Here is an 8,864-nt window from a genome sequence, read left to right as displayed (position 1 = left end):
TGGAAAACACCACTCAGGCTTTGTTTAGCTACCTAAAGTGGAAAAGCTGTAAATCGTCTCCTCTCCAACTAATGTGCTAGGCCAGCAGGTCTTACATACCAGCTGGGCCTGCACAGGTGAAACACACCCTGACTAACAAGGTGACTCCAGTCAGTGCGCGCCAATGTGCTTCAAAGAATGGCCCTGCAATGGATAGATGGTATTTTGTGTTTTTTTGGGGGGCTGATCTTTAACTTTTGAACATAATGTTTCCGGCATCCTTTCCTATGACCGAAAATAGCTTATGGCCATCAGAACAGCAATCACTAACCTCGATTTGGATGAAGATTTCTACTTCAGCAAGTCAGTGGGGCAAGAAATACAAGAGCATCAGTGAGGTCGGGCACATTTGTTGAGCGATTAGGCCTGACTCACAGTCGGCGTTCCAATTCCTCCCAAAGGTGTTCGATGGGGTTAAAGTCAGAGCTCTGTGCAGCCCAGTCAAGTTCTTCCACACCGATCTCAACATCCCATTTCTGTATGGACCTTGCTTTGTGCACGGGGGCATTGTCATGCTGAAACAGGAAAGGACCTTCCCCAAACTATTGCCACAAAGTTAAAAGCACAGTTTTGTCTAGAATGTCATTGTATGCTGTAGGGTTAAGATTTGAAAAACCTTAAACAGCCCCAGACCATTATTTCTCCTCCACCAAACGTTTAAAGTTGGCACTATGCATTTGGGCATGTAGCGTTCTCCTGGCATCTGCTAATCCCAAATTCGCCAGATGGTGAAGCGTGATTCATCACTACAGAGAATGTCCCGTTCTGTGAACTTCTGTGGCCTACCACTTTGCGGCTGGGCCGTTCTTGATCCTAGACGTTTCCACTTCACAATAACAGCACTTACAGCTGACCGGAGCAGCTCTAGCAGGGAAGAAATTTGAAGAACTGACTTGCTGGAAAGGTGGCATCCTATGACGGTGCCAAGTTGAAAGTCACTGAGCTCTACTGGCAATTGTCTATGGAGATTGCATGGCTGTGTGCTCAATTTTATATACCTGTCAGCAACGGGTGTGGCTGAAATAGCCGATTGAACCAAGTTTTCCTCTATAATTGTGCCTGTGCTTAGCTCTATTCTGTTTCTTTTTATCCTAAAACTCCCTAGTCCTTACCGATGACAAGCATACCCATAACATGATGCAGACACCACCATGCTTGAAAATATGAAGTGGTACTCAGGGATGTCTTGTGTTGGATTTGCCCCAAACATAATGCTTTGTATTCAGGACAAAACGTTAATTTCTTTGCCAAATTTTTGCAATATTACTTGAGTGCCTTATTGAAAACAGGATGCATGTTTAGGAATATTTTTATTCTGTACAGGCTTCCTTCTTTTGACTCTGTCATTAATGTTAGTATTGTGGAGTAACTACAGTGCTGTTCATCCGTCCTCAGTTATCTTCTATTTTAATTTTTATTTCTTTAATTGTTTTATTTCACCTTTATTTAACCAGGTAAGGTAGTTGAGAACAAGTTCTCATTTACAACTGCGACCTGGCCAAGATAAAGCAAAGCAGTACGACAAAAACAACAGAGTTACACTTGGGATAACAAACGTACAGTCAATAACACAATAGAAAAATCTATATACAGTGTGTGCAAATGTAGTAAGATTAGAGGGGTAAGGCAGTAAATCGACCATAGAAGAGAAATAATTACTATTTGGCATTAACGCTGGAGTGATAGATGTGCAGATATAGAGATACTGGGGTGAAAAAGAACAAAAATAAATAACAATATGGGGATGAGGTAGTTGGGTGGGCTATTTACAGATGGGCTATCAAAACCATTAAACTCTAACTACTTTAATGTCACCATTGGCCTCATGGTGAAATCCCTAAAGTTTCCTTCCTAATAATTGCGCCATGTGCAAACAAACCGATATTCAATGTGTGCTTTTTTTACCCATCTACCAGTTAGTTCCCTCCATTTGGAAAACCTCCCTTGTCTTTGTGGTTGAATCTGTGCTTGAAATTCACTGTCTCGACAGAGGGACCTTACAGATAATTGTGTTTGATGTACATTGAAAATCATGTTTAACACTATTATTGCACACATAGTGAGTCCATGCAACTTATTATGTGACTTGTTAAGCACATTAGTACTCATTTATTTATTTAGGCTTGCCATAAAAAATAGATTTGAATACTTCGAGACATTTCAGCTTTTAATTTATTAATTTGTCAACTTTTCCAAAAACATAATTCCACTTTGACATTATGGGTTATTGTGTGTCGATCAGTTACACAAAATCTTAATTTAATCCATTTTTAATTTCAGGCTGTAACACAACAAAATGTGGAAAAGTCAAGGGGTATGAATAATTTTGAAAGGCACTGTATATACATAATTTATGAATTACATGTGTTTTGTTTTTCTAAGTAAAGTCAAAGGGAATATTTCACTTTTTATACAGTGCCTACGGAAAGTATTCAGACCCCTTTTTGTTGTGTTACAGCCTGAAATTAAAATTATTTAAATTAATATTTTTTGTCACTGATCTATTTTATTCTAAAATTGATTAAATACATTTTTTCCTTCATCAATCTACACACAGTACCCCATAATGACAAAGCAAAAGAAGGTTTAGAACATTTTGCTAATTTATTAAAATTGAAAATTACATTTACATAAGTATTCAGACCCTTTACTCAGTACTTTGTCAAAGCATATTTGGCACAGATTAGTCTCAATTATTTTTGCGTAGGACGCTGCAAGCTTGGCACATCTGTATTTGGGGAGTTTCTCCCATTCTTCTCTGCAGATCCTCTCAAGCTCTGTCATGTTGGATGGGGAGCGTTGCTGCACAGCTATTTTCAGGTTTAAATACAGGCTATGGCTGGGCCACACAAGGACATTGAGACTTTCCCCAAAGCCACTCCTGCATTGTCTTGGCTGTGTGCTTAGGGTGGTTGTCCTGTTGGAAGGTGAACCTTCAGACTGACAACCATCAGTCTGAGGCCCTGAGAGCTCTGGAGCAGGTTTTCATCAAGGCTCTCTATGTACTTTGCTCTTTCATCATTGCCTCGATCCTGACTAGTCTCCCAGTCCCTGCCACTGAAAAACATCCCCACAGCATGATTCTGCCACCACCATGCTTCACCGTGAGAGTTCAATCTTGGTTTCATCAGACCAGAGAATCTTGTTTCTCATGGTCTGAGAGTCTTTGGGTGCCTTTTGACAAACACCAAGCAGGCTGTCATGTGCCTTTTACTGAAGTGTCTTCCTTCTGGCCACTCTACCATAAAGGCCTGATTGGTGGAGTACTGTAGAGATGGTTGTCCTTCTGGAAGGTTCTGCCTTCTCCACAGAGGAATTCTAGAGCTCTGTCAGAGTGACCATTGGGCTCTTGGTCACCTCCCTGCCAAGACCCTTTTCCCCCGATTGCTCAGTTTGGCCAGGTGGCCAGCTCTAGGAATAGTCTTGGTGGTTCCAAACTTCTTCCATTTAAGAATGATTGAGGCCACTTGTTCTTGGGGACCTTCAATTCTGCAGAAATGTTTTGGTACCCTTCCCCGGATCTGTGCCTTGACACAATCCTTTCTCTGAGCTCTACAGATAATTCCTTCAACATGGCTTGGTTTTTTCTCTGACATGCACCGTCAACTGTCAGACCTTATATAGACAGGTGTGTGCCTTTCCAAATCACATCAATCGCATTTATCACAGGTGGACTCCAATCATGTTGTAGAAACATATCAAGGATGACCAATGGAAACAGGATGCATCTGAGCTCAATTTCGAGTGTCATAGCAAAGGGTTATTTTAATGCATTTGTAAAAACCTGTTTTCTCTTTATCATAATGGGGTATTGTGTGTAGATTGCTGAGGATTTTATTTCGTTTATCCATTTTAGAATAAGGCTGTAACGTAACAAAATGTGGAAAAAGTCAAGGGGTCTGAATACTTTCCAATGGCACTGTATTTTCCTATTATACTTATTCCCTCGGGACGAGCACCAACAAACCCTAAATATCCGATACGGCAAAACATGCAGCTAAACAAATGATATCCAGGTTTCACTGGCTGAATATAATTGATATTGTCTGCCCACCCTCGATTAGAAAATCAACCACCAAATTCATTGCCACGGACATGATGGGTTTCAAGGGGAAGCTCCTTCAATATCAGACCCCAGCTAAGGAGTCAGCGAGAATACGAGAGGATTATGATTGGTATAGACCACTAGAGGGTTAGAGACCTTGCCTGATGACTCAAATGGAATTCTTCCGCATCTATATCGTTCTCTACATACTTCAGTCTCAGACTTCCATCATTGAAGTCGTTTATGGTGATGTGTCAAAAAAAAAAGTTTAACTAATCAGTTTCAACGCCAATGACAATTTTAAAAAAATGCCCCTTTACCCACCTGTGTTCTGGCTCTGGCCCAAACCAACAGTTTCTGGGACCAATCAGAAACACTCTAAATGTTAGTGGAACCCAAGAGCAGACTCAGCTGAGAATCTGAGATTAAGTAGCCAAAAAGGTATTTGACACACAGGGGAAGATGTAGTGCAGGTCAGGGGAAGCGGGTTGCTGGAAACCAGGTGCGGAGGCTGAGACGAGAGGGGTTGAGACAGGGTAAGCAGGTCCAGAAGGGAATCCAAGGGAGTAGTAGAGTGGGGAATCCAGGATGACGAGACGTGGGACTGGAGACAGGGACCAGAGTCTGAGCGGGCAGAATTGTAGCAGAGAGGAAAACAAGCACAACAGGATCACACACAGAGAATGGGAGAGGGTATTGGGGGAGTGGCGGCAGGAGCAGATGTGACAGTACCACCCCCCCCCCCCACGGGCACCTGACCAGGCTTATCTGAGTGTATAGAAATCCTGTATGAGGGACCGAGCAGAAAGGTTTAAATCAGGCATACATGGAAGGTAGGATGGATCCTGAGAGAGGCTGTGAGTTCAGGCACACCGCAAAGGGGTTAATGACAGTCAATTTCAAGGGGACCAATGAATCGCAGGGGAAAATGTATTTGATGTCACCTTCAATGGCAGGTCCTTCGATGAGAGCCATATGTTTTGACCCGGGGTGTAGACTGGAGCTGAGGCCCGGCGACGGTTGGCTTGGGACTGGATCCTGTTGGAGGTACGAAGGGCAGCCTGGGCCTTCGTCCAGGTACGGTGACAACAGCGCAGACGGTCCAGGACAGAAGGAACCACAACCTCTTGGGCGGTGAACAAGGGGGGGTTGGTAACCCAGAGCACACTCAAAGGGAGACATACCTGATTAAGCATTGGTGAGGGTGTTGTGGGCATATTCAACCTAGGGTAGGGGAGCACTCCAGGAGGAAGGATTAGCAGAAGTCACGCAGCGTACGGCAGTCTCAATCTCTTGGTTGGCCCGTTCGGTCTGGCCGTTGGTCTGGATGATGATATCCAGAAGAAAGACTGACATTGATATCAAGAATTGAAAAGAAGGATCTCCATACCTGGGAAGTAAACTGGGGTACTCTGTCAGAAACGATGTCAGTGGGGATGCCACGCAGACGAAGCACATGGGATACTAACAGGTATGCAGTCTCCCTGGAGGACAGGAGCTTGGAGAGCGGAATGAAGTGAGCCATTTAGGATAACCTGTCAATAATGGTGAGGATGACGGAGTTACCATTAGATGGGGGAAAGCCAGTGACGAAGTCCACATCTACGTATGACCAGGGGCGACTGGGTATGGGAAGAGGAAGGAGCAGACCAGAAGTGGCTTTAGTGGACAGGTTTTTATGGTCAGTCCACCCGATGAAGGGGGTTACAAGCCCTCCAGCCAGTGATGCCATTCCTCCAGAGCCAGCTTAACTGCCAGGAGTTCCCAGTTTCCAATGTCAAAATTCCCCTGCAGGTGAGAGCTTACGGGAAAAGAATGCACATGGGTGGACCTTCTGATCAGAGGGGGAACGTTGAGACAGAACCTACCCCGGTGTCAGAGGCATCCACCTCCACAATGAACTGGAGTTCTGGGTCGGGCTAAATAAGGACTAGAGCAGAGGTCAAGCGGCGCATCAATTCCAGGAATGCTGCCTCTGCCTCAGGAGTCCAGTGGAACGGTGGAGGTGAGAGTGGTGAGAGGTGCAGCCAGACGGCTGTAGTTGCGGATGACACGTCTGTAAAAATTTGCCAACCCCAGGAAACGCTGAAGCGGCTTCAGGTTGGAGGGTGCAGGCCAATCTGTGACTGCCATGACCATGGCGGGGTCCATACCTAACTGTCTCTGTGCAATAATATAACCCAGGAAAGACACTGTGGCAGCACGGAACTCTCATTTTTCAGCTTTAATTAACGAAAAGCTTATTCTCCAACAATAGTAATAGATTGTAATCTCTGCTCAGTCAATCTGGCAGCGTGGAAGTGGCAGGGCTGAGTATTTGTAGAGGTCTTGATTATGGAACAGGTTGCAGCTGGTGGGGATCTGCTCTGACTCCAGCACACCTGTCTCCGCCCACAAAATCACACACACACAAAGAGGGAGAGGGTGTAACGGTTTTCTTGGTGTGATGGAGAGGCGGACCAAAACGCAGCATGGTTTCTATTCATGGTTCTTTAATGAAGAAAACTATACATGAACAGACTAACAAAAACAAGAACCGTGAAAACCTAAAACAGCCCTATCTGGTGCAAACACAGAGACGGGGACAATCACCCACAAAACCCAACACCAAACAGGCTACCTAAATATGGTTCCCAATCAGAGACAATGACTAACACCTGCCTCTGATTGAGAACCATATCAGGCCAAACACAGAAACAGACAAACTAGACACACAACACAGAATGCCCACTCAGATCACACCCTGACCAAACAAAACATTGAAACATACAAAGCAAACTATGGTCAGGGTGTGACAGAGGGAGAGAGGACTGGTGGAGTGCCAGCAGATCAAGGAGACACAGGATGAGCAGTAGAGGGCGTTGCAGGAGTAGATGTGACACTAAAATGGATTTTCATTCTAGAAATCATCAGATGTAATCAGATGTAGTCCAGACTGATTGCAGAGAAGAAACTAGCGTCATGTAGCGTTTGGCCAGAGCAAGGAGTTTGGATAGTCAGGCAAGTAGAGACCGACACATAAATCACAAAGGGATGAAGAGCCAGGATTAAACTTTAACATATTAATAAAATATTGATTACGGTGTATAGCTTTGTAAGACGATAAATGACCAACCACACAGCTTTGCAGTAGTTTAAAGGTATATTTCTCTGCTTTTGAGAGAAGCTGGCTACTGTACCGATAGACTGCAAGCTATTGCGCTAAGCTAACGATATCCTAACTTCAATAATCTCCAAACTGCTCGCAGAGACATAAAAATGCTATACATGAGTTCTTCTGACTCTGGGTAAGTAGAAAACTACCTACATCTTGAAATCTCGCAGTATCCCTTTAAAGAGATAGCTCAACCAAATTATGAATATTACTCAAATAGTCTATGATTGTGTGAGCCACATTCATGCGTACAGACACTATTTGCATCCTTTAGCATTGATGACTAAAATAAACAAATCCATGAGAGTAAATGAAGCAAGCTCTCATTTGCATTCACAAATCATCTCTTGCTACAAGTATCTATTATTCAATTACTACAACATATTCACCTCCACAGATTCATAATACTCTGTCTGAATTCACAGCATTTCACCATCTACATTATGCAGCCACCGCACGGGAGCCACTATGCTATATGCACTATGTATTGTGTATACAAATAAGTAGCCACTGGATTTGCTTTTCAAGATGGCCAAGTGGTCGAAAGGGACACATACCATTCAAGCTGTGTGTATGTGTGAGTGCCAGGGTGTAGGTCCATGTTACACAACTCACACATGGAGAGTGTAATGTTCAGTTTCCATGGTGAAAATGGAATCCAGCTCTGCGGCAAGGCCTGCTGATTGGCTGATATGCCCACTTGGGGTTGTGCTGTGAGTAGATGGCTGGCCAATAGGGTAGAGACAGTATTGGGGCTGTTGCTAAGGGGAGTCAGCTGGACTCATTGGAATCTACTCTCTCTCTCTCTGTCTCTCTCTCCTTCTGTGTTTTTCACTGACTCTCCCTCTCTCTCTCTGCCCTTCAGGCGGTATGTGTCTATCTACTACTCTTACTCTCTCTGTGTCTCTGGTGTATTGGTTGATTGTGGGTGAGGTGAGGAGAAGGGGCCAGTGAGAGGCAGCTCAAGAGGGTATGGGCTGTGAGTCATGTAATCAAGACCCTCCCTACATAAACCCAGTGCCCCCTGCCCCGCCTCCCCCGGTCCATGTAGAAGTCACCTGACATCCTGTGGGTCCAGTGCTGCTGGCCTGGTCAGCTGCCCTCTACTACTTATTTGTCATCCCTCATTCCAATGTCTGTCTGCCAGAGCCAAGCACATAATCACCTCTCTCCGGATGAATCACACAGACATACATTTCTACACAGCCATCAGAGGACAGTCTGTGCAGCCTTCTACTTTGCCAGTATGAATCTATATTCCTCCAATATATTGTGTGCAAATGATTTATTGTGACATATGTAATGTCTTACCCTCTGACATAATTGAAGTCCCAGTCATTAGCTTCCCATGGCACCTTTGTTGCTCTCGTGTGGCACTTTTGCATGGAAGGTTTTGTGAGCTCACGCAGTAGTCGAGAAAAGATTCAGGGCATGTGAATCTTATGTTTGGATGAAAAAGGGGTACTGTGTGGCTCAGTTTGTAGAACATGGTTCTTGCAACAACAGGGTTGTGGGTTCAATGCCAATGGGTGACCAGTATTAAAATGTATGGCCTCACTACTGTGAGTCACTCTGTATATAGTGTGCTAAATGACTAAAATGTAAAGTGCTTGTCTCATACAGTAT

Source organism: Oncorhynchus masou, chromosome 8 (genome assembly GCF_036934945.1).
Source record: "Oncorhynchus masou masou isolate Uvic2021 chromosome 8, UVic_Omas_1.1, whole genome shotgun sequence".
In the NCBI taxonomy this organism is placed as follows: Eukaryota; Metazoa; Chordata; class Actinopteri; order Salmoniformes; family Salmonidae; genus Oncorhynchus; species Oncorhynchus masou.
Note: the sequence above shows the minus strand (reverse complement) of the source record.